Source organism: Lutra lutra, chromosome 1, assembly GCF_902655055.1.
Source record: "Lutra lutra chromosome 1, mLutLut1.2, whole genome shotgun sequence".
Taxonomy (NCBI): domain Eukaryota; kingdom Metazoa; phylum Chordata; class Mammalia; order Carnivora; family Mustelidae; genus Lutra; species Lutra lutra.
The window spans coordinates 129,428,188-129,452,731 of record NC_062278.1 but is presented as its reverse complement, the minus strand read 5'-3'; the positions used below and the strand labels follow the sequence as shown (position 1 = coordinate 129,452,731).

The window sequence follows — 24,544 nt, the reverse complement described above, 5'->3', positions numbered from 1 at the left end:
GTAAAATCAGGGGGACTGTCATGCCAAAAGCATTCTATGAGCCTTGTATTAAGGAAGAAGGTAGCAATCCTGATTAACTCTAAGTTTTGCTAAAGCAAGAATGCATGTTAAAATTTTAAAGTAACCACTAAAAGTACCGAAATATACAATTTGAATTTGGTAGGAGAAGGAATGAAAAAATTCAACACTAAATAAGAAAAAAAAGGGAAACTGATGCCAAAAATGGGATAAATAGTATGTAAAAATATATCCTAATATATCAGTAATGATACAGATGTAATCAGATTACATTTATCAGTTAAAGGGCAAAAATTACCAAAGTGGATTTTTTAATGATCTCTGTGCTTTCAAGTGGCACAAAAAACATAAGGACAAGAAGTTTGGAAGTTTTTAAAAGGATATAAATGAGCAAATATCTTAATAACAAAAGGAAGCTGATGTCTCTGTATAACTTCTGTATAACTTCTCAGAAGTATCTATGCCCTCTCTCCTCATCCCTGTCACTGCCTACTGCTCCATTTTATTGTTTCTGAATTCAAAGCAGTTCTTTCTACCCATCATAACATGCCCTCAAATGGCCTCTCCAGACCCTTTTATACCATGACCTTTCAATTCCAGAAACAACCACCAATAAATTCCTGAACCCTTAAAAAAGAAAATTTTACTGGTTGGAATGAAGGTTTAAGACATCAGAAATATGGGAAGCCTCTGATGAACTAAAGAAGTTTGTGACTGTGTTTCATGTTCACAACAATGACATTAAGTCATCAAGAAAAGTTTAAATGATGAAAATCTCCCCATCAGAGGAATTCCATGTTGGACACGAATGGACTGGCACAATTCTGTAATTCCTGTTCCACAATTCCACATTTGATAGGAATGAGCCTGCCATGCTCACTCATTGGCTAGGACCAATATAGGAGAGGCATGGACTCAGTATTTATGCAGCAGCAGCTGGAAGTGGTCAATCAACTATATTCCCTGAAGTAAGTTCACATGAAGGAAATCTGAATGGCATGTCCCATGGCCACCATGGTTCCTGACTTATACCACTCCATGGTCCTCCTGGTTCTCTGTAAGACAAAACTTAGAAGAGGCAGGTTAATGGAATAAACCATCACCCCCAACACTGCATCCTGAAGGAGGGCACCCTCTCTAGTCTACTAACTCTGGATTTACAGGAGCTAAGCTCATCTATTCACACAGACAGAGTTCATCACTCATCTATACTCCCCACAACAGGTTCGCTTGAAGGAGATCCAAGTGGTACACCTCTATGACCACCACCCACAAAGAAAGACCAATAGGGATTTAAGGAAGTCTTTAGGTAAACACCTAAAAACTATTTCCAGTTTTTCCAACTATCTCTTGCTGCATAACAAATTACCCCAAAACTTAGTGGCTTGACACAAGAAATATTTTATTATATTTAATGATTCTGAAGGTTAGGGATCTGGGCAGGGTTTCCTGGGTTGATCCTTCTCTTCCACAAGGCATTGACAGGTCTCTGGGTGGTGTCAGCTAGAGAAGGTCCTGGAGGGTCCAAGACGGTTTACTCACATTCCCTGGCACTTTGGTGTAGATGGATGGAAATGGGCTTAGCCAGGACTACTAACCTGAGGATCTACACAGGGCCAATCCCACAGGATGCTCCAGAGTAGTACGACTTATATGGTGGCTCGGGACTCCAGTGAACAGGGAAGAAAATACATGGCCCTTTCTGAGCTAGCCTCAGAAGTCACAGCATATCTGCCACTGTACTCCGTAAGTTGAAGCAACTCGGCTAAAAAGGAAGGGAACGTGGAACCCATCTTTTAAGGGGAAGAGAGCCAAACAATTTGTGACCTATCACAAGGCTAACTCTAGTTAGCTAGAGTCATTTCTTACTCAGAACACCTCAATTGCCAACACTGCCAGGAATAAAGTGTGTCACAATAATTTACAATACCTATAATTGCACAAGGCAAGAACAAAAGTATCTATTAAGAGAAAGCATGAATAAATATTTATTATAATCTGGAAGATAAGAAAGGAACTAGCTGGAGTCTCTGATGCCTGTCCCTTTCATGACAAGAATCCCCTCCGCCCCTTCCCCTGGTCCGGAGGGAAGGACAGACTGTCATACCTGGCATCATCCCAACACAGCCCTGCCCTATCACACATCTCCCTTAGAAAACAGAGCTGCAGTACACTCAGGGTCCAAGCCCCTTCTGCAATTGTGTGCACAGTACAAACACAAACACAGCATGAGCCTCGGACTCCCAGTCCTCTCTCAGGAGAGGGTGCAGTCCTCGGTGACTCCAGTATTGCTTTTGAAGTATTATTCCAATTAGCATTCTCTTAATAATTTGAATAATTATTTAAATTATTATTTATTATTCCTGGGAAATAGGTCCTATCCCCCAAAAAGCAATTTGAAAATGGGGGTGGGGAATGTTCTGGTTGTCACAATGACTAGAGGCACTACCAGCATTTTGGGTAGGTCTGGGTTGCCAAATGTCCTGCAATGCCTGGGGCAGTCCTGCACAAAAAGAGCTGCTTTGCCCAAAAGACAAATGATCCTCCCTCAGAGAAGCACCTTCTGATCTCCCACAAAGTTCTCACGGTGGAGCAGCAGGGTTGCTGTGGGGGAGATGAGATCTTCAAAATCAGCCAGTTTCCAGGTTTTCCCACTGTCTGTTCTGCTTATGATTGACTGTGTTCAGGGAGTACAAGTTCCACATTAATATTTCTTCCCCTTTCCATCTTCAAAATGATACCAGTATGGAAATGTTAGGGCTGACTCAACCTGTTGGTATATGGGTGAAGAGACATCTAAGTGAATATGTGTGAAAAACCTTGCAGGCCTTCACATCTGAACATGTCTTCATGTTGCCCTTATATGTGAATGTAGTTAAGTTGCATGTGTGTGGCTCCTCCAGGAATTGGGTGGAGGTAGTTTACTTGCCAGGTGATCCCCGGGAGGAGGAAGGAAGGTGGAATGATCTCAGGAAAATGAGGAAAGTCAATATAAGGGTGTGTTATTGAGGAAGGTCCTGAAGTCAGAGGCTCCATTCTGCCAGGACCATTTGAGAACTGCGTAGAATCACCTTCTAGAATTGTCCCCTTGAAGAACACTGGGCTAGGTGGTTTTTACTAGCTCCCATCACCAACTGATGCCCCCAAAGGCATTAACTCACCTCACTCTTGAGGCAGAGCATCAGGATGGCCATCAGAGATGATCCTGGGGCAAAAAAAGAGAAAAACTCAAAACTTGAGCTTGAAGAGGGAGGCTGTTAGCAGGAGGTCAGTGAGGTCACAGAGAAATGTCCACTGTGGCCTTGGGAAAAATTAGAGGTGGGCTGACCACAGCCACCATTTGCATAGCATAGAGCTGTAATTTCAAAATGATTTCCCCTTAGAAATTAGAAGATGATACCACTGACTTTGAGCTTCCAAGATTAGCAAAGAGGTGTAATGCCCACCTGAAACTTGTTCCTTTATAGGTAAACTATTCTTTTTCTCTCCAGAAGCTTCCAGCATTTTTATTCTTGAGATCCTACAATTTTGCCAATATCAAGATGTGAATTTTTGGTCATTCATTTTGCATGGAGCCTTTTCAATCTGAATACCCATGAGTTTTTTCATTTCTCATGTTGTCTTTTTATTCCTTCTCTTCCACACTCTCCAGTCTCTCTTTTTCTTGCTCCTTTTTTCTTTTCTTTTTTTTTTACTCTCTAATCCATGAATTCATTCTTTATCAGTGTCCATTCCACTCTTCAGCACATCTATTCAATGTTCAAAAATAGGTGGCAATCACGGAATCCTAATTAATTCTTCTTGATATCACTTATTCTTAATTGATGGAGTACCAGCCCCTCGTATCTGATTAACTACACTTCTCTTTTTTTTCTTTAAGATTTTATTTATTTATGACAGAGAGAGATAGCGAGAGAGGGAATCCAAGCACAGAGGAGCTGGAGAGGGAGAAGCAGGCTCTCTGCTGAGCAGGAAGCCTAACACGGGGCTCGATCCCAGGATGCTGGGATTATAACCTGAGCCAAAGGCAGACTCTTTTAAGACAGAGCCACCCAGGTGCCCCTTAACTACACTTTTCTTAAAGTTATTTCTCCCTTCCCAAAGACATTAGTTCTTTTATTTGTTGACTTTGGTTCTTCTTTTTAATGATCTTGTTTTCTTAAATGTTTGGACATTCTTAACTACTGTTTGCACTTGAATTTAAAATGTCTATTTGCCTGAATATGTAAGTACCCATTCCAGCTGCCTTGGGTGACTTGGTGAGACGGGGGGGGGGGGGGGGGGGGGGGGGGGAGAGGGAGAGAGAAGGCAGGAATTGCAAGCTAGTAGCTCTCTCACCTTCCCTCCACTCACGAATGTAAGTCATCTGAAGTCACTGCTTCCCTGATCTGACTCAACTGTCCATCTGAGTTTCCTGGGCCAGGACTCCTTCTTTATCAAGACAGCTGTGTTCAGAGTTTATTCTGGCAGCAAATTCATGAATCAGGCACCCTCTTTTTTTCTGTCTTTTCTCCTTAGATGTCTGGGGTAACTTCCAGCTCTGTTCTGCCTCTCTGGGTTGTCGCTCCTCTTTTGGAGGTTTTATCCTACATCTAAACATCATCCATGCTCTCTGTTCAGTAGGTATGGGGAAGGAAAGGGACCTGGTAGGTTCTGCTGTTACAAATACTAAGTTTTATTAATTAAGCTGGCAGTTGCCCCAAAGCCCCTCCTGATCACTATTTGTTGAGTTTGAGCTTTAAATATTTCTGGAATTTGTATTACTTCCACAGTAGTTTTCTATTGTCCATGTTGGGGGCTGTGGTTTTTTTCTTTCCCTTATGTTTCTGTAGTCTGATCCCATCTGCTTTCCATCTCCCAGGAATTTCTCAGAATCTGTCTAGGGACAGATCCCTTTCTTGTTTCATAGGGCTATCATGAATTCCTTTACCTCCTCCTCCTTTCATCCATGTATCTTATTAACCTTTGCAATGATTCAAAGACTGAGGGAGTTACTATTACCTTATTTTTCAGAAAACTGAGCTTGGACAGGCTGACTTCTCTAAGGGGTCACAGCTTAGCACGGGGACCCTGGTTCATGAAATTCCCCACAGTGTACAAGTATTCTCTCCATTTGTCAAAGACCTTCTCTGTGTTTGCCTCCTGGTTCCCTCCAGCTTGTGACTGGAGAGCTCCTTGAGGGCCCTCGTTGTGTCCCCTGTAGCACCTGCACAGTGCAGACAGCACCAAATACCATGAGCACAGGTCAACGGCAACTTACCCAAGGTCACATAACTATGAAGTAGCAGGTCAGGATTTGAACCCAGAAAGTCTAGCACGGAGGCTGGCCCCTAAAACCACCTTCTACTCAGATCTGAGGTGTCACTCACCAGCTTCTTCCCAGCACCCCCCTTCTGAGAGGAAGACATATCACTGGGCTAATGGCCAATTTATGCCTCAGAAAGACTCCCCTTAGGGGGCTTCCACTGCTGTATTTCATTACAAGCATCATGACACTATCTGACTCTTAAAACCAAGACCAAGTATTACTTTGATGAAACAAAAGGAGAGAAGCAAAAAGAAAAGAATACCAAACATGAGCTGTTGGAGCTATCAACAGACTACGCAGGCACAACAGAGAATGGGAACATGCAAAGCGGTAGAGGCCATGTCTAAGTGCAGAAGGGAGCAGGGAAAATGGACAAAGCAAGACTAGTCCATGAGGAAGCAAGCAGCTGTGGTTCGTGATCTGCCACTAATGACAGCGTCACCTTCACAAGTGGACCTCTGGGACCTTCGGTTTTTCTATTTGTCAGATAAAGGCACTGCTCAGGTCCCTCTAATTTGACATTCAAAGATTCTAAATAAACAGTAAACTCACCTCTAACAGAACTAAAAAATGAATTTATGAGTGTTTCTGACCCCTTTACTTGCCCTCGTCTTTCAGAGCTCCGAGTGCTTCTCCAATTCCACCCTTGTTATTCTTTGCCTCACACTTTTGCCCTGAGCCTGCAAACCGAGGCATAGTTTTCTTGTGTAAGTAGCATTAAAGTTTCTACGTCCAGATCCTTCCCTTTCTCAGGCTGCACCATCCCCTTTCTGACCACTTGCCTACCCTCCCCCCACACACACCCATTTGGGGCCAGGCCAATTGTATTTGTTACTCTTAAGGCTCTGTGTAAGTATCATTTCCTCCAGGAAGACCTCTCTAATATCCTTCTGCAGGCTGAATGAGACATCCCCCCTTTGTACTTCTCTCTGCTGCTCAGTAGCAACCCATGATATACCACAACATTAATCTAATTAAGACCTAACATCCAGACAACTGAATATAAGCTCTGTTTTTACAGATGTGGAAACTAAGTCTCAGCAAGACAGAAGAACCCACTTGACACTGCTAGGAGTCCAACCTGGTGCCATGCCATCTTTTTCAACATCCACCTCATAAGTCTGGGTCATAACTGGGGTGATGCCCCAATACCCCAAGTTGGGGTGGCAACCTTACAAAGGCCAGTGCATAGGTCATGGCAGCTAGAACAAAGCCAGGCTGGGGGACTGATGCAGGGAGCACTCAGGCCCTTGTCCCATTCTGAATGGAGAGGGGAGAACAGGGGCTGCCTGCATGCAAGTCCCACTTCCTAGGCACTGAGCTCATATGTGACCGGCTTCCAACAATACAGGCAAAACTGGTACAGAGACATCTAAGGTGTTCGTTTCATTGTTTCTTCTTCTGGGTCTTGAGGTGCCAAGTCACTTGGCCTTTGGATCTCACACATGGTCTTGGGGGATTAACTAATGACTGGGCTGTCGCCGTGTTGATATGTAGGTTGAAGAGTTCCACTAGAGTCTCTCCCACTCAGGACCACCAAATATAAATTAATGTAATCAGACCAGAATTGTATGGCTTTCAGCCAAATGCTACTACAAAACACCCAGAGCAAAAAGTAATGTAACAAGCTTTTCCCAATAAATTATGGAGATAGAAATAGAGCAAAATAAGTGCAAGTTTCTAAGTAAAGGACTAGGCAAAAGTTTTAGAGCAATTTTAAAAAATAGAAGCATTAGGACTATACATCTCTGTCATTTTAACTAATGTTTAGTTTAGAATTTTGAAGAAGTAAAGGAAATGGGTTTTCTAGTAAGTAACTTACCCTATCTGAAGATGCAATAAGAATTAAAGGTTTAAATATATTATTTAAAATTGGAATGGCTAAGACCATGGGCTCTGGAGTCAGGCTGCTTGGGTATAAATCCTGACCTTAATTCATGTGTCTATACCTCAGTTTTTCTCATCTATAAAATGGAAATAAGGGTATCTACCTATAAGATTGTGTAAAGAATAAATGAATTATGCCCGCTGGACGAAATCTTGGGATTTGGTAAATACTCAATTTATGCTAGTTATTAGTTACTAGGCATTATTATTGGCAATTGAATATAATTAATAGAATAAATTAAATATTTATATTTATACTTAATTTTTAACTCTCCAAAATCCTTTGTTTAATAAAATTGGCAACTTACTTTTTAAACTGTGATGGCAACCTGATTATAAAACTCCAAGTTTTATATTATAAAAACTCCAAGTCCACAAGCAGAATTTCTTATTCTCAAGGAAACCTGTTTTGCTCTGAAGATCTTTCAACTGCTGGGAAGAGGCCCATCAAGATCATAAAAAACGGGGCGCCTGGGTGGCTCAGTTGGTTAAGCGACTGCCTTCGGCTCAGGTCATGATCCTGGAGTCCCGGGATCGAGTCCCGCATCAGGCTCCCAGCTCCATGGGGAGTCTGCTTCTCCCTCTGACCTTTTCCTCGCTCATGCTCTCTCTCACTGTCTCTCTCTCAAATAAATAAATAAAATGTTTAAAAAAAAAAAGATCATAAAAAATGACCTCCTTTGCTTAAAGTCAACTTTAGTCAAATCTCCTTTACTTAAAGGATTGTAAATATTAACCATATCTACAAAATACCTTCATAACGAAACCTAGATTAATTCAATCAAAAAATTAGGTACTATCACCTAGCCAAACTGACATATAAAAGTAAACATTAAGTTTGAGGAAGAGAAGCTGAGTTGGAGGAATGAAAGTATATCCTAAGCAAAGGGATAGTGTGTGCAAAGGCACAGAGAAGCAATAGAACTAACTGTAGGTGTTGGGGTATGTGAGTCTACAGAGGTAAACAAGTAGAACCAGCTTACAGAGGAGTCTTTGCCTGCCATGCTGAGGAGATTTATCTTACACTATGGCCCAAATCAGGCTGATCATCAGAATCGTCTAGAATCTGCTAGGCACCATTTTAGAAAGACAGATTCTTTGGCCCCCTCCCAGACCCAATTAATCAGATTAAGCCTGAAGTTTATTTTATTAAAAAGCCGTGTTTTTGTCCTCCAATCTGATAACCAAATTTGAGAGTCCCTTCTTCAGGCAATGGAAGTCACTTTACTGTTAAATGACAAGCTCCAAATTTTGTCATGTAACTACCTTCCTGGCTTAAATGTTGTGATTTTCACATGAATAGGATAACTTTTCCATGGAAGCTCCAAACATTTATAAAGGTAGAATGTGCCTGGGAAAAACTTGGCTGAGATCCTGTCCGGTATGCTTATCTTTGTAGACACAGCCTAATTGGGATCAGAAGGGCCAGGGAGCTGGGAGGCAGAGGGATGGAGTTCTCTGTCACTGTCAGCTCTATTTCCATGGAGATCTATTCATTCATGGAGCCCTTATTTAAGGCTTACAGAGTACCCGATCCATGCCAGACTCAGTGGGGGACAGCAAGACAGCTGAAGCCAGCTTACAATTTTGCAGACACCTGTATCTGAAACATACAGTTTTGAAAAGAGCAGAACACAGAGCTCTTTTAAGGCAATATTTAAGACAAGCGTGAAGCAAGATGGTACAGACACAAGGCTTACAAGTCAAAGACCTAGGCTTGTTTAACACGGCAATGCATACGAAGTGCCTAATACACACCTGGCTCATAGGCAGCATTCAGTGAAAGTCAGTGCCTCATCTTCCTGAGTTGTTATTAATGCCAACACTCCCTTTTCAGTAGTCATAGTCCTTGGGGTCCTGGAATAAATTTTAGAAAGGAAAAGCACGTCTGGCCTCTAGAATCATAGGAAATCTTATTAATATCATGGTGTTCATCTGGCTGACAGAGAAGACAGGGCACTGCCTGTACGTCGTTGAGCTCCAAAATAGATATTACAAATAAGGTTCACATAGGAAACAGAAACACCCTTTCCTGGGGATCAGGCTTGTCAGTCCTCTCTCAATTGAGACCCCTTCAAGCACAACCAGGAAAACTCATGGCTCATCACTGCCACTTCTACTCCAGCAAAAAGTGTTTTTCTGGGGGAGATCCTCCTTGTTTGTATACCTTCAATACCTTGTGATGCTCAGTACTAGAGCTCTCACATCCAGACTCACATTTGTCCTGTATGTCAACTAGGAGAAAAGTTACCCTTCCCAGAAAATAGGCTAAAGTTTTTCCACAGGTGGTTTTTAAGATGGTAATAAAGTGCAGGAGCACTTTATTGGATGGAAGTTGGCATAAGCCTGCCTCAGCTCTGATCCCAGACACATCCAGGCCCAGGGTTACTCTTCCAACTCTAAAGGGAACTGAGGCCCTAAGCTGCAAAGTGACCCAATGGTATATCTCTGAATTTCTACCCCTTCATCTCCCGTGCTTAGTCCTACCACCACGTAACTAGGAAGGTCTTCACTCCTCTGTTACTGGGCAGACCAAGCATCACCTTCTCAGCCAACTGGTTTGCAGGCCCAAGACCTATACTAACCACCACCCCCCAATCAGGCTCATGTTTACCCACCCCTCTACATAGTTGCAATTCTCTGAGGATCCAACACAGTGAGTTGGAATCAAAAGAAAAGATCTTAGAGTCCAAGGACTGAATTAAATGATTACAAATCAAGAAATGATGTCTGCTAAAATCTGACATGTAAGGAAAGAAGAGAATAAAATCTTGATGAATTTAAAATCTTTTTTTTTTTTTAATATTTATTTATTTGACAGAGAGACACAGCGAGAGAGGGAACACAAGCAGGGGGAGTGAGAGAGGGAGAAGCAGGCTTCCCACCAAGCCGGGAGCCCGATGCGGGGCTCGATCCCAGAACCCCGGGATCATGACCTGAGCCGAAGGCAGACGCCCAACGACTGAGCCACCCAGGTGCCCCGAATTTAAAATCTTGATAAATTCTAGATTGTTACTCCTGGAGAGATATACCTTGAAACACAGGAAAATTCCCTCAGGGTGATGTGTAGACATTTTGCTAAGAGGTACCCAAGCTTTGCCCTGAAGGCTGACCAAAAAGAGGACTCAGATGCTAGGCCTCTAGCACAAAGTTCAAGTATAAGCTCATGTGAAACACATTCTCTTCCCAGAGAAGCAGCCCCTCAGTGGTGTGAGTCAAGGCCTGCTCCCTGAGAAAAGCTGAGAAACATTTACTTTGAAGGGAACATAACTGGCCAACAACAAAGCTGTGGCTACCACAGAATACAGCTGGGTCCTATATTATGAGGAGTGTGTCCCTGACCTGGGCCTCACCAGAATTCCAGGCTTTATCTTAAACCCACATTAGATTGATACTTAAAGAGACATCTGCTTCTGTTGTAGCACCACAACACTCCTGACAAGAACAACTGAAAAAGGGGGGGGGGGGTTGGGGGGAGAGAAAAATCTGTTTTAAGGCACCAGAGACCCATCATACCCTAGGACTTAAAGGCCCGAGATTCTAGAATAAACAGAAAATCACCGAGGTGAGTCCTAATATTCTACCCTGCTTTTCCGCTCAAGGCACTTGCCACTTCTTAAGTGATGCTGCGGGTCAAGCAGAAAGCAGCTGCTAAGTTCTAGATAACCTGAACAGACCCTTGTGCGGTGTCATGGACATGGGGGAATAATACTGGGATTCAGGAATACCAAGACAGCCAGGACATCCGATTCCAGAAACCCAGAGAGAAAAGAAATGCAGAGTGAAGCCAACATCAGGCACAACTTTTCCACTCACAGCTTTGCCGCTTCCTAAAGAAGGGAAACTGAGCAGAAAGGGGCACTGAAAGAGACTACAAAGCTGTGTAGAGCTCTGGGCAAGCTCATCAAGCAGAGAGAGGGAGGGAGATCAAGTACCAGGATCTCTGCACAGAGGAAGCTCCATTCAGCTGAGATACATGAAGAGCTAAGTCCAAGGATTCAATCCAGTCAGGATTAAGGTGTGCGGTAGCTTGGTTTCAGTCTTCCACCTTGGCAAAAGAAGAATTAGTAATCTAAAAGATGAATCCATTTAAAATATTCAGACAGAAACACAGAGAAATATAAATAGAAAATACATAAAAAATGAAATAAATATTCATTATCAGCACACTAACAGAATAAATGAAAGCAATATTGGGATGCCTGGGGACTTCAGTTGATTGGCATCTGCCTTCATCTTGGATCATGATCCCAGGGTCCTGGGATGGAGTCCCACATCAGGTGCCCCGCTCAGCAGGGGGCCTGCTTCTCCCTCTCCCTCTGCCTGCCGTTCCCCCAGCTTTGTGTGCTCTCTCTCACTCTGACAAATAAATGAATAAAATCTTTTAAAAGATCACTATGATCATCTGAACAGATACAGAAAATCATTTGAAAAAATTCAACACTAATTCATGAATAAATAAAAAAAAACACACTCTTAAAGTATAGCCTAAAGATCTATTGATAGAACTACCTCATTCTTCTTAACCTCTGTATAATTTTCATTGTACAGCTTTAATCTCAGTTTATGCATATACTCCCCTATTGTACATTTAGGTTGTTTGCAGTATTATAACAAACAATACTACAATTACCATAATTGTATATGCCCTTTCTGTGCACATTAATGTCCATCTGGGGTATAAACCAAGAAATGAAAAAGCTAGATCAGAATGTGCCCATTTTTTTTTCTTTACTAGATATTGCCAGATTGTTTTCCAAAATTCCCTAGAAGGGCAGGTCAAGCTCATCTCAGTACTCTTCAGTGAAAATATTCCAAATCATTTCTCTTATCCACCACATAGAGACTTGGAATATTTAACTTTCCATAAACGCCTTGTCTAGGCTTCAGCTCCTAAACCATAAATGCTACGTCTTTTATTTTTCTGTATCACACACAGCAACTAGCACTCATATAGTTATTTAATAAATACAGGTGTTCGTTGAATCAATGAGCAGATACATTTTATGTTAATAGTAAAAATAAGTTGGGGAAATAATCATTGTGATTATAGCAACACACAGTAAACATCAAATAAGGATGACAGTGCACAGACCAATTACTATGGGAAGAGCTCTAGGCAGTGGACATGTTTCTCTAGCCCAAATGACACAGTAATGGTGGTCATTAACTGGGAGCACAAAACGATTGGCTAAGTGCCAGTCCTCTTCAGCAGCAATATGTTACCAGTGAGAGATGGTGGAAATTGCACTAGGGAGGGGAAGATGGTTCCATTCCACATTAATGGCACTTTCAATGTTCGGATGATACACAAATGTGACACATAAAGCATTCCAAGGCGAGGACAGTGGTAAGAGAAAGACTTGAGCTTGCTTCTGCCTGAGTCATCTTAAGAAGCAGTGTATTAGAACTTGCTGACCAGTCTGGCTTGCTTTATGCCTAGACAGGTAGGGCTTGGACCCATTACAGTTCTCCAAAGCGGCCTCCAAAAACCCACCATCAAATTCACCTCATTCTAATAATGCTGATTCTCAGAAGCCTTAGTCTCAAAGGTGAAATAAACACTAATCATTAAAGCAAAAGAAATGTTACCCTCTCAGTTCCACAAGTGTCCATTCCTTCCAAGTTTTTCTAATCATTTTCTCATTAGTCTCACTCTCAATCCCACCATCATTAGCATTCTGCTTATGTAATATCACTCACTGAGCACCTTCCAGACTCCTTCCCACCAGCGTGCACAATACATTCCAATTATGTAATTATGCCATTGTAATCAAATCATTAAGATTCATATTAAACATGTATTAAAGTTCACAAGGAAAAAACAAGCAACAGACATAGGCACCAAGAGGAAAGAAAACACACAAACATGCTTGTAATTGCAACTTGCTTTTAATGAGTCTATGACTACAGATTTAGGGTCTTGGAAGGATTTTATAACTGAGAGGAGATGGTTGATTTTTTTTTTCTTTTTTAAGATTTATTTATTTATTTATTTGAGGAGGGGGAAAGAGAGAAAAGAGCAAGCATGGGACTCCCCAGGGTAGCTAATTTCTAAACTGGAAAGCAGAAACTCTCCCCTCCCTACCCTTATGACTCAAGTAAATTAATCCCTTGATTATATAATGGATTGTAAGAAAAAGCTCAAGACGAGTTGACTACATTTGGGGCACACATGCACATGTGCATGTACGTACACACACACACACACACACACACACACAGAGTGAATAAAACAAAAGGACTGTCCAAGAGACTTGCAATCACTCACTGGCCTGGAAGAAATAATACTGTATCTGTGAAAAGCCTCAAAAGCAATTTCCACTGACTTGAATGGTGTATGACACCTACGTCAACTTAGAAATACAAGACTTAGTGATGTTGGTTATTTACTATTGAAGATGGTTCATACAGCACTACCAGCTGATAACATGCAGATGACCACAGTGTCTTGAGTCAAACATGTAAGCCCAGTGGTAGGGCCCATGACTGTCACCTCCTATTAGAGAGCCTTGGTGAAGAGGGGCTTTAAAATAATACTCAGTACTACTGCCCAGGTCCCACCCAGACCTACTAAATCAGAAACCTGGTATACAGCTACAAACCTGTTCTAACAAGCCAAGCCCTGCTAGAGATTCTTGAGTGCACTAAAGTTTGAGGATTATACCTATAAGCCTGGACAACAGAGAGAAGGCACATTGAAGGAGCATTAACCATGCTGTGGCCACTAGGCTAGACCATGCAAATGATTCAGAACACCTGTTAGAAGACCCTTATTTTGTCTGCCTAGGATCTCTCTGAGGAACCATCCCTGTACCCATTTTAATCCTTGTGTTTCAAGTGGTACTGACACCACCTGCCCATAGCCCCCATCAGGTCAATCAGGGAATCTCAGATCCTGGCCACAGTCATAGGTACAGGGCCAACCTTCCTGATGGAAGCCAGGACTTTGGGTGGAATTGCTAGAAAGAGGCTAGAAGGAGGCACCTGGGTGACTCAGTAGGTTAGCTGTCTGCCTTCGGCTCAGGTCATGATCCCAGGATCCTGGAATCAAGCCCCACATCAGGCTCCTTGCTCAGTCTGCTTCCCCCTCTCCCTCTGCACCCCTGTTCATGCTCTCTTTTTCTAATAAATAGAAAAACTCACTCTATCTAATAAATAAATAAATTCTTTTAAAAAAGAAGAGGCATTCTGTTGCTGTAATAACCAGCTATGAAAATAACATAAGCCAAGAACAATAGGTGACCATCTTTCCACCACATGGAGAGTCTGTTTAAGAATGAGGCCAACTCTGAGGACAAAATGAGCCAAGAGATAGAGAAAAACAGAGTCCTGATGATGCTATTTGAATCTCTGCATCCAGGCTTACCAAAGTCCACCTATATTCCTCATAGTTACAAAACATGGGCCAATACATTCTCTGGGCTTTTTTTAAAAGCTCTTTTGAATTGTTTTTCTTTTTCTTTTTCTTTTTTTTTAAGATTTTATTTATTTAGAGAGAGAGAGAGAAAGAGAGAGAGCACAAGCAGTAGGGAAGGGCAGAGGCAGTGGGAGAAGCAGGCTTCCCCAAGAGCAGGGAGCCTGATGTGGGACTTGATCCCAAGACCCTGGGATCATGACCCGAGCTAAAGGCAGATGCTTCACCAACTAAGCCTCCCAGATGCCCTCAAATTGTTTTTCTTTCTTTTACAACCAAAAGGGTCCTAACGAATATGTAAGTCAGTACTAGGAGTGGGATGTAATGAGTAACAGATCTACATGGAAGTGGCTAGATTTAGGTGGACTGAGAGGCAATAAGGATTCCCCCTCCCCATATTCAAGTTGGTAATCCTTTTTATGGGATTGCAAAAGAGCTGGTTAAACTGTCACGTTATATTTTTGGATTCAGCTTAGAAGAAAAAGTATCACAATGTTAGAGTGAGTTGTTATTTCAGTAGAGCAGAAAGGGAAGGCGATAGAACCTTGCTCAGAGACAGTGGCCAGCAATCGAAGAGGGCTAAGAGTCAGATATTATCTTCCCAACGCTAAAGCTAGTGTAAGAAAAGGTAGTTAAGTGGGAAGCAGAGAAATAATTAAGATCGTGATCCAGAAGAAACCACGAAAAAAGATCCAGAAGAAACCACGAACCATGAATGAAAGTGGAGTGAGCCTAAAGGCCCAGGCCCCTTCCTACACCTCTTATAGGTCACCTGCTGCTCAAAAAATACAAATTACCCCCATTGTAAAGAGCTTCAGAGTGAAGGCACATTAGCCTTGCCTCAACCCATTGTTTGAGAGGACAAGATGGAAGCAGTTAACCCAGGGCTAGGAGCTTGCACAGAGCTCTTGAGCCTGTTGCTAAGAGACAGATACTATAAAAACAGGGTCAAAATTCATGGACCATGACTCCATAAGATCTCTGGCTTTGGTTAATATCCCTTGAAGGTTCTGGAAAGCTAACTGACTGGCTAATTGGTCCAACTTCCAATTCCTGAAAAAAAGGCCTGTGATTACTCAGTCCCTAAGGTCAACCCCAGTTCTCCAGACATCCTACAACAGGAAGTAAGCTATGACAATAAATACAGGTCCTGGGGGAAAAAAAACACAACAACATCCCACGCCCATCTCATATGTGGTAATAAAGAAGAGAAGATACAGGGAATGCTTCTGAAACAGAACAAGGATAGAGCCATTTCTTCCCAACAGAGAACTCCCTCCACTATCACATAGGGCATCCTGATTGCTCACCCAGGAGGGTATGGGACATGACATTCACTAGTGCCAACAGCATTATTTCCCGTATTCCCTATTTTTCTTTTCCAAAAAGAAGTATCTTATTGTGGCTATATTCGTTTGCCTCCACATTTCCTTCCTGGTATGCTGGGAGTGATTAAATGTATGATTTGGCCTTTGTTTGCATCTGAAGAGGCAGCACATCACACAGACACAGCAAAGGGAGGATACAGGATAGGACGGATATATAAATGGGGCTACAAGAGATCTGTAATGCATTATTTCTTTTTAAAAAATCTGTAGGAAAAAAATGGGGGGGATTTCTTTTTTCATAGTAAAAAATTAAATGTATTGGTTCACAGAGAGTCCATATGGAATACTTTTAGTATTTTACTGGTTTAAGAGTCAGACCTAGATTTAAATCAAGTCGTTTGCCTTCCCTCCCACATAAAAGGAAACCACTTTTCTTAGATTGACATGTTTTTTTCTGTTTTTATTCTTTTACTACCTTTGCACATGATCATAAATAATATATAATATTTATTTATATTTTTAAAATTTACATAAGTGGTATGCTATACTTAGCCTTGAGAAACTTGGCTTTCTCACTTAACATCATGTTTTTAAGATTTATACATTTGGATATGTTCATTCATTTTAATGAATTGATAGTATTCTAATATATGAATAAATCATCCTTTACTTATTCATTCCCATTCTGATTCACTATTTGGGTTTTTTTTAGTCATCATTATAATTTGCTTTTATAAGCACTAAGGCAGTTAAGATCTTTGGGCACATCTCATATACATGTGACAATTTTCTAGAGCATATACCTATACATGAGCTTTCTGAGTGTAGTGTTGGCTCATCTTTAGACATAGTAGGTCTTGCTAAATTGCTCCCTGGTGTAGTTTTACCATTTGACATTCTTGCCAGTAGTGAACAAGTATTCTTGTTTGTGGTATCTCCTGACCCTGATGTGTGATGGTTTGATTCATGAGGTTTGTCTGTTTTTTATTGTGAGCCTCTCTTCATCAGGGGTATTAGGTCTATGGAATTCTGTATGCCCTGGACTGTGAAAGGATTCCTGCTGAGAAGTTTTATATTTGCTTTTACCGGAGCCTATAGGGTTTCAATGGTCCTTGACCGGGTTTATGATAAATTCTTGGGTGTCCCACACCAGACAGGTAGTGTAAATTTGGATCACATACCTCTACATAGTTCAGGCCTAGAGATTAGGTTTCTCAAATAATTTTTTTCTTCCTTCTGCCTAAATCTCTGGGCAATTGACAAGCTTCCATTTGCTTCCCCTGGCCAATGGATGCAATTTTCTGGTCCACATTTTGTGAGTAGGCAGCTCTATGACTTTCCAGGACATATATAGGATTCCTCCTGCCTCCATTTCCTATGATCTGGAGGCCACATAACTGTTCCTCATGGGGACACTACAAGCCCAGCTCAAGTCTCATGTTGATGCTAAACTCCCATGAGTCCCCTGCATCAGCTCTCCCTCACCCACCCACTACAAAAGCATCCATTTTCCTCTCCCTTCCCTACACCTGAGATGATCTTTTCATTCTTTCAAGCTTGGCAATGCTATTTCACCAAAAGTCCAAAAGTACGTTTCCCTTTTATCTGGCATTTCTATATATTTGAAGTTAAAGGGGAATGATCACACCAATTACCTTAATCTGTCAAATTAAAGTCCTTCGAGGTAATTAAGATCACTTTCTATTTTAAAACTCTACAATTTTAATTAAGTACTCTATAAGAGACAAGAAAAAGAAGAGACTCATTATGTAGGAAGATCTAAAGAACCATATATATATGGGCATAAATAATGCCTAGTTTTCCTTAATATTCCACTCTTGTCATCCGTCACTTACTCTGACTCTGAGAGTCAGCCATTCATTATAAGCTCATTCTTAGCTCAGAAATTTTCCCAGGGTGCAACAATATGGTTGTTCAATCTCTGGAACTCCAGAGTGAAAGCTATCAACTTGTGCTCAAGTTACCTGCCCCACCTAAACAAACATGCGCACCTAGTCAGGAATGGTCAGTGAGTAGGGAAATGCTTTATTCAAATTCCTCCATACAGGATCTTATCTTCCCCTGCAAACAGTATTCATCTTAGTTCAGTGAAGCTGCCACAAGCAACTTCCCACTCTGTCTTCCCCTGCCTCACTGATCATCCAAAACAAAGCTTGAAAACACAGGCCTGATGTGCAGAGACTCTTCAGTGAGGATTTTGACTGCTAACTTACCCTGATTCCTCCTTGTCCCTCCTTCTGTTTCTGTAACAGTTATTCACAGGCCTGTCATTTCCCCAACAAGCTGTAAGTCCCTTCATGGTAGCAGTTATATCTATATACCCAATACCTGTCACAGTGGCTAATAAACATAAAAACAGCTCCTCCTTGACTTATCATGGGTTACATCTCAGTAAACTCATAATTGAAACAATTTAAGTCAAAAGTGCATTTAGTATACCTCACCTGCCAAACATCATAGCTTACGCTAGCCTATCTTAAATGTGCTCAGAATGCTTTCATTAGCCTACAGTTGGGCAAAATCATCTAACACAAAGCCTATTTTACAATAAAGCACTGAATATCTCACATAGTCTACTGAGCATTGTATTGGAAGTGAGAAACAGAATGGTTATATGGGTGCAAACGGTTCTAAGTATATATTGGTTGTTCACCTCACAACTGCATGGAAGCAACAGTTCATTAGTGTTGCCCAGCATTACAAAAGAGTGTCCTACCACATATCATTAGTCCACAAAAAGATCAAAATTCAAAATTGGAAGTATAATTTCTACTGAATGAATAATCATTTTCATACTATGGTAAAGTAAAAAAAAAAACCCTAGATAAAATCATCATAAGCTGGGGACTGTGTACTCGATAAATTATTCTTGGATATATTATAGTCATTCAGACACCATCACTTACGGGGATCCACTTTCTCAATCCCCCTCCTCGGACCCTGGTTGGCCCACAACGCTTCTTCTCATCATTACCTAGCTGTCTTCAACAGCTCCCAAACTTCGGCAAGGGTGAAGGGCTGATGACCAGCTCTTTTTAAGATATCTGCTACATCATGGGGACAGTTCACAAGATAAATGAAGCTTCTTTGGCTTCAAACTGGAGGCAAATGATAAGAAATGTGTAATGGGAGGCTATTCCCCATTATAAGGGATATGAGAAGCCCACCTTTGTGGGAGGAGCAAAAACAAGTGGGAGAATCCAGTGAGGGTATATGATGTGCCCTCTAAGATGACTGGTGAAGACTCAGTGGGCACATGTGCTTTTAGAACCCAACTTCAGGGGTGTCTGGGTGGCTCAGCCAGTTAGATGTCTGACTCTTGGTTTCACCTCAGGTCATGATCTCATGGGTCCTGAGACTGAGCCCCATGTTGGGCTCCATGCTCAGCGGGAGTCTGCCTAAAGATTCTGTCCCTCACTCCACTTCCACACTCTCTCTCAAATAAATAAATAAATCTTAAAAAATAAATAAATAAAAGAGCCCAACCTCAAATATGAATTAGAACCCCTAAAATGTCCATGGGTTTTGTCTGGTTATCTAACTTCTGGAAATAAAACCTAAAAAATAATGCAAAAGTAAGGGTGGTTGGGAACATAACCTTGAACAGTATCATTTTAATGACAGAGTGAAAATTTTTCAATTGCAAACAATCTAAATATCAAAACAATCAAGGAATGGTTATGTAATTTTTTTCTCCACTGAAGGAAACCACACAGTCATTAAAAACTATGGTTATAAAAATCACACAGCACACTGAAAAATGCTCATGGCTAAATGTTAAGTGAAAAAAGAAGAGAAAAATCTTGCATATTCAGTAGGCTTACAACAACAACTTTAGATTTTAAAAGTGAGTGCTTTAGCAGAGAGACTAGTAGGAAATACACGAACTTGTTAACAGCAATTTTGTTATATTACTAGTATTGTGGAGTTTTTTTTTTCTTTTCCTTCATTCCAACATTTTTGTAATGTGGTTCTATTATCTTTGTAATAATCTACATTACACATAAATGTTCAATTTTTTTTAAATTAGGAAACGATTCAATGCTCGCGAAGTGTTCGTCTGTCCTCACTCACTCCTTTATTTATGTCCTTCCTTTCTTCCTCTTTCTTTCCTTTTCTCTTCCTTTAATGGGGCAAAGAGTTCACAAACTCTTTGTTAACAAATTGAGTTTAAGATATTGGATATCTTAAAGATAAACATAAAGATAAACAAACAAATTGAGTTTAAGATATTGGAAGAATATTCTATTTTATTAAACGAGTAAACTTTTGAAGTAATTCTTTTTCCTTTTTCTATTAGCAAAGGTAGAGTAGGAAGTTAGAGAGAAACAGGCACTGAAAGAACCAGTGGCAAAACTGTTCAGGGAGGTGGCCAGTGCACACAGGTACAATCAGTGAGTTTAGGGGAAAGCAGCAATCAGCAGCCTGGGGGAACCAAGTTTCATAGGCATGCAAGAAGATGGCAAAAGTTAATTTGGGAAAGTGAAGGGCAAACATGGGCTAATCAGTGCTGAACAACTGGGCAAAATGCTATTTACAAAACACTACAGATGCCTTCCTGCTTTATTTAACAAGAGTACCAAAAAAGCCCCACTGAATTTTGCTAGATTGTTGTTGGCAGTGAATATGGATTAAAGGATGAAGCAGGGATTGATTGTTGTCTCCTGTGAGCCTCAGGCTTGTACACATGAACTGTTCCCAGACATTTAGTTCAATCTTTGGTCATCAGTCGGGCCATGCACACACCTGGAAACTGATGTCTGATTAACCGCTCCCTCGTGGTGCTCCCACAAGCTCAGCCTGGATGCTTGGCAGGCCCACAACTAAACCCTGGTTTAGTTAAAGATTAACTCTTTCCTACTCATCTGCCTATCAACCACCACTATCCCCTATTCAGCTCCATACCTATGCAGCCTTCCTGAAAGCTCTGCAAGAGAAAAGACCCTAAAATGGAATTTAGGGCCATGTTTGGGACAGTCAGCCAGAGGTCAACATCTGGCCATAAAAAGGCAGAACTCTAATGAACTGGCCAGAGCAGCTTAGATCATGACCATGAAGTCTGGTAGACTTGTATTACCTGGGAAGTGCAGAGCTGAAGACTGTCTTGGAAGGGGTCACTATAACAGATACCTCGGAGCCAGGGATTACAAGTACCTAGAAAAGCTTGGAACAGAAGTTATTCTGACAGCTATCAGGGGCCTCTGCTACATCTAAGTTAATGCTTTCCAGCCCTAACCTCTTATACTGTTTTTTGTTCTTGTATTTAAAACAACATATATAAACACATATAAAGGGACTTTATAGTGGAGCCATATTTCTTGGATAAACAAGATAATCTTCACAGAACATTTAATCCTCCAACACTTGGCACCTGCCATCCTCATCTTCATGATGCTGGTTGATCAGTGCTCCTGACCATAGTCCAGACACTAAAGGGCTGAGCACAGACCTGTGCATGGTGTTGATTGGGAAATCCCCCATGAAGGTCGGTTCTCTCTGAGGGAGTCCATGATGTGAGCCGGCATAGAAAGGGCAAGAGGCAAAGAAGCATCATCTCAGAGTCACGGTGCCTGAAAATGTATTAGGTGTCAGGGAGAGAGCAATAACCCAGAAAGGTGATAGTCAAGGTGGCTCTGGCTCCATCTTACTCATCCAAGTCTGACCAGGATAAGATGGTGCCTTAGAGAGGACTTCACTTCCCTCCGTCGCCCTTCTGGATCCTTCTTATATCTATAGTTTTTCCTCTCTACCTTTTCCAGGCAGGAGATCGCTCACCAAAGGCAGCCACCAACAAATGATCTGTGTAGTGTATTCTTTAGTGAGAACTATTCTAATGGTGTTTTTCAAAGAAGATGTTTCTTAAAGATCCAGGGGTATCACTCAAATTTATTTTAGCTGGTGCACAGTAAACAACATTACTGGTTTACATGTTAATTTTAATATCAGTTAGATATAATAAAATAAAAGCTTCAGAGCAAACGTGATTTCATCGCTCTTACTGGTTAAGAAAAAGCTAAGATTATCAGTTAAAATTAAAATAATTTAAAGGAAAGTATTAAGTAATGTTATTGGTGATACTCCAACACAACAAATACCATTAAAAAATGGGACTTGAAAACCAAAACTTGGGAAACACTCTGTGGTTTACCTCTTTTAGGTAACTTTACATTTAGCCTAAATCAGGTTTAGGATGAAAGGATTTGTCCCCTGTTAATTCACATCAAGCAATCTAGGAAGGTGGACTTAGGAGAGGCCAGCGCCCACAGACCAGAGCCCACACTGCTGAGATGGAAGGCTATCCTTGTTTCTGCAGCACAATGATTGGGAGTTCTGCCAAGACTGAAACAGACTATCCTGCAGCTGTTACTTCATTTGTATGAGTAATAAGAAAAACGCAGCACAATTTAATATGCCATCTAATACTTTTATTCTTATCTCACCAGTAGGGCAGGTGGTAGCATACATGTTTGAAAGCCAGTGCAGATTATTACAGGGGGAGGGCCCCAAGAAATGATGTTAGCTGCTATCTGAGCTGAGTAAAATGATCTGAGCACAGATATTATTTTATAAAGGCAATCTCACTTGTATCTTCGCCAGTGAGATCTTAATCACAGCACGCAATGGGAGTGGATACCTCCTTTCCTGGTTATCTGGGTGCAAGATGACAGCATCCCCATCACTGGGAGAATGGTTATCTGTTATTTCACTTGTGAGAGACCAACGAGAACATTATCGGGGCATTTGTAACCAAACATGTACAGCTCAGAGTGATAAAAGAGGAAGGAGGCGGCTCATCTCCAAGGATATGGAGATAATGCCACTTGCAGGGGGAGGAGATGGATGGCATTGTTGAAAGTGGTTTCAAATATTGGGAACTCACTAGGAATCTCTCACAGCAGCTTAAATTTTGGCTCAGAAAAAGAAAGAAATAAATAAGAGGACCTGGGTGAAGAAAGGAAGCCTGGATGAGAGAGTGATCATCTCAACTCCTTCGACCTTAAGAGAAATGTGGTTAAATAAATCTTCCATGACTCTCGGTATCTGAAGATGAACTACAACAACCTTCAAACTACTGAGGGACACAAATAATATTTCCCCCCTATTCTCGGGCTTATTTATCTTTTCTTATTTTCTTTTCTTTTTAAACAACCAGGATCTCAAAAAAACCCTTCAACAAATAAAGCTGCTAAGATGTTAACAACAAAAAATCAGGGCACAAATTCTTCATTGTAAAAGACAGGCTGAGAGAACCTCACTACTGTAATACTGAGCATTAACCCAAAAACAGCCTGTATCTCTAATTTATAAGAATAACAACCTCAGGTTAAAGAGCCAAACTCTACAGCAGCATTTCTGTTCACTCTTACTGCCTTTGACTTATGACCGCTTTTGCTTGCGGTTGGGGAAATCACTGCTTTCTCCCTCATGAGAATGAAGTCTAAAATGTTAATGCTCTAACCTGTTCTTTCTCTCTCCCCCACTCCCACCACTCCCGCCCCCGCTTTCTCCCTTCCACCCTCCTTCTCTCCATTTTTTTTTAAACTTCACTTCTACCTCAATGGAAGCATTAACTATGTAACAATTCAAACAAAAGAGAAACATACAAAAATGCTAAATCCTAGCTTCCTCTTGCCCTCAGATTCAACCACTGAAGTAATCAATGTCAGTAGTTCGAGGTATTTGTTTCCATAACTCCTTCTAGGTCTTCTGTGCATCCTTTTCAGGAAATACATATAAATCCAAGTCATGCTTTTTAATGGCTTTATAATATTCCATATTTTAAGTTACTCAGTCATCCCTGAACTGATAAACATCCACATTCCCCAAGTCCTCATCCCTATTTTATAAAAGCACTGCTATAATAGGCACTTTTGTATATTTCTTACTATGTACTAGCACTTTTATTTCTCTGAAATTGTGGAATTATTGGATCAAAAGACATGTACTTTTTTATTTTTTAATTATGTTGAAATTACTTCCCAAAAATGTTATAACTACTCACATTCCTACAAACAGTGGATAAAAGACCCCATTTCCCCACACCACCCCAAGCTTTCACAATTCTTAATTATTTCATGTTTTGCTGATCAATTGAGTGAAGATGGTATCCCATTCTTTTAATTTGCACTTTCCAGATTTCCAGTGGGGCTGTACATCTTTCATATGTTTACTTACCATGTTTGTTTCCTTGGGTATGACTTGCCTTTGCCCTTCCTTCCAATGGCTGTATGCCTTTTTCTTAACATTCAGTAGAGTCCTTGAGATACTAACCCTTTCTCTATCACATGGGTTGTGGGTTTTTACCCCCCCCCCATGTTTTGTTGTCTTCAGATTTTGTTTATGGTACCATATGACATACAAAAGTTTTAAATATTTATCTCATCAAATATGTCAATGTTTTCTTCTTTGAATTATGGGTTTCCCGTCTTATTTTAGAAGATCTTCTCCACCTCAAAAAGTATGTATTTTTCTAACACTTTGTTTTTCCTTTTTTAATTCTTAATGTTACTTTGATAAATCCATATAATAAATAGGATATACCTTGTCAGGTATCAGTTACTTTAC

At 41.0% G+C, this 24,544-nt stretch overlaps 1 long non-coding RNA gene across 2 annotated transcripts in view; it reads right to left on the bottom strand.

Moving 5' to 3' along the window:
- Nucleotides 1–802: 802 nt before the first annotated feature.
- LOC125104094 (uncharacterized) overlaps nucleotides 803–24,544 on the bottom strand; it is a 66,737-nt gene continuing 42,995 nt past the window's right edge. The window contains exons 3-7 of one of the 2 annotated variants that reach the window (XR_007128586.1): nucleotides 11,149–11,261; nucleotides 8,972–9,070; nucleotides 3,465–3,538; nucleotides 3,180–3,223; nucleotides 803–2,788 (exon numbers count right to left, since the gene is read on the bottom strand). This is a non-coding gene — a long non-coding RNA (uncharacterized LOC125104094). The remainder of the gene's footprint in view (nucleotides 2,789–3,179; nucleotides 3,224–3,464; nucleotides 3,539–8,971; nucleotides 9,071–11,148; nucleotides 11,262–24,544) is intronic. The other variant, XR_007128587.1, reaches the window with a different exon arrangement.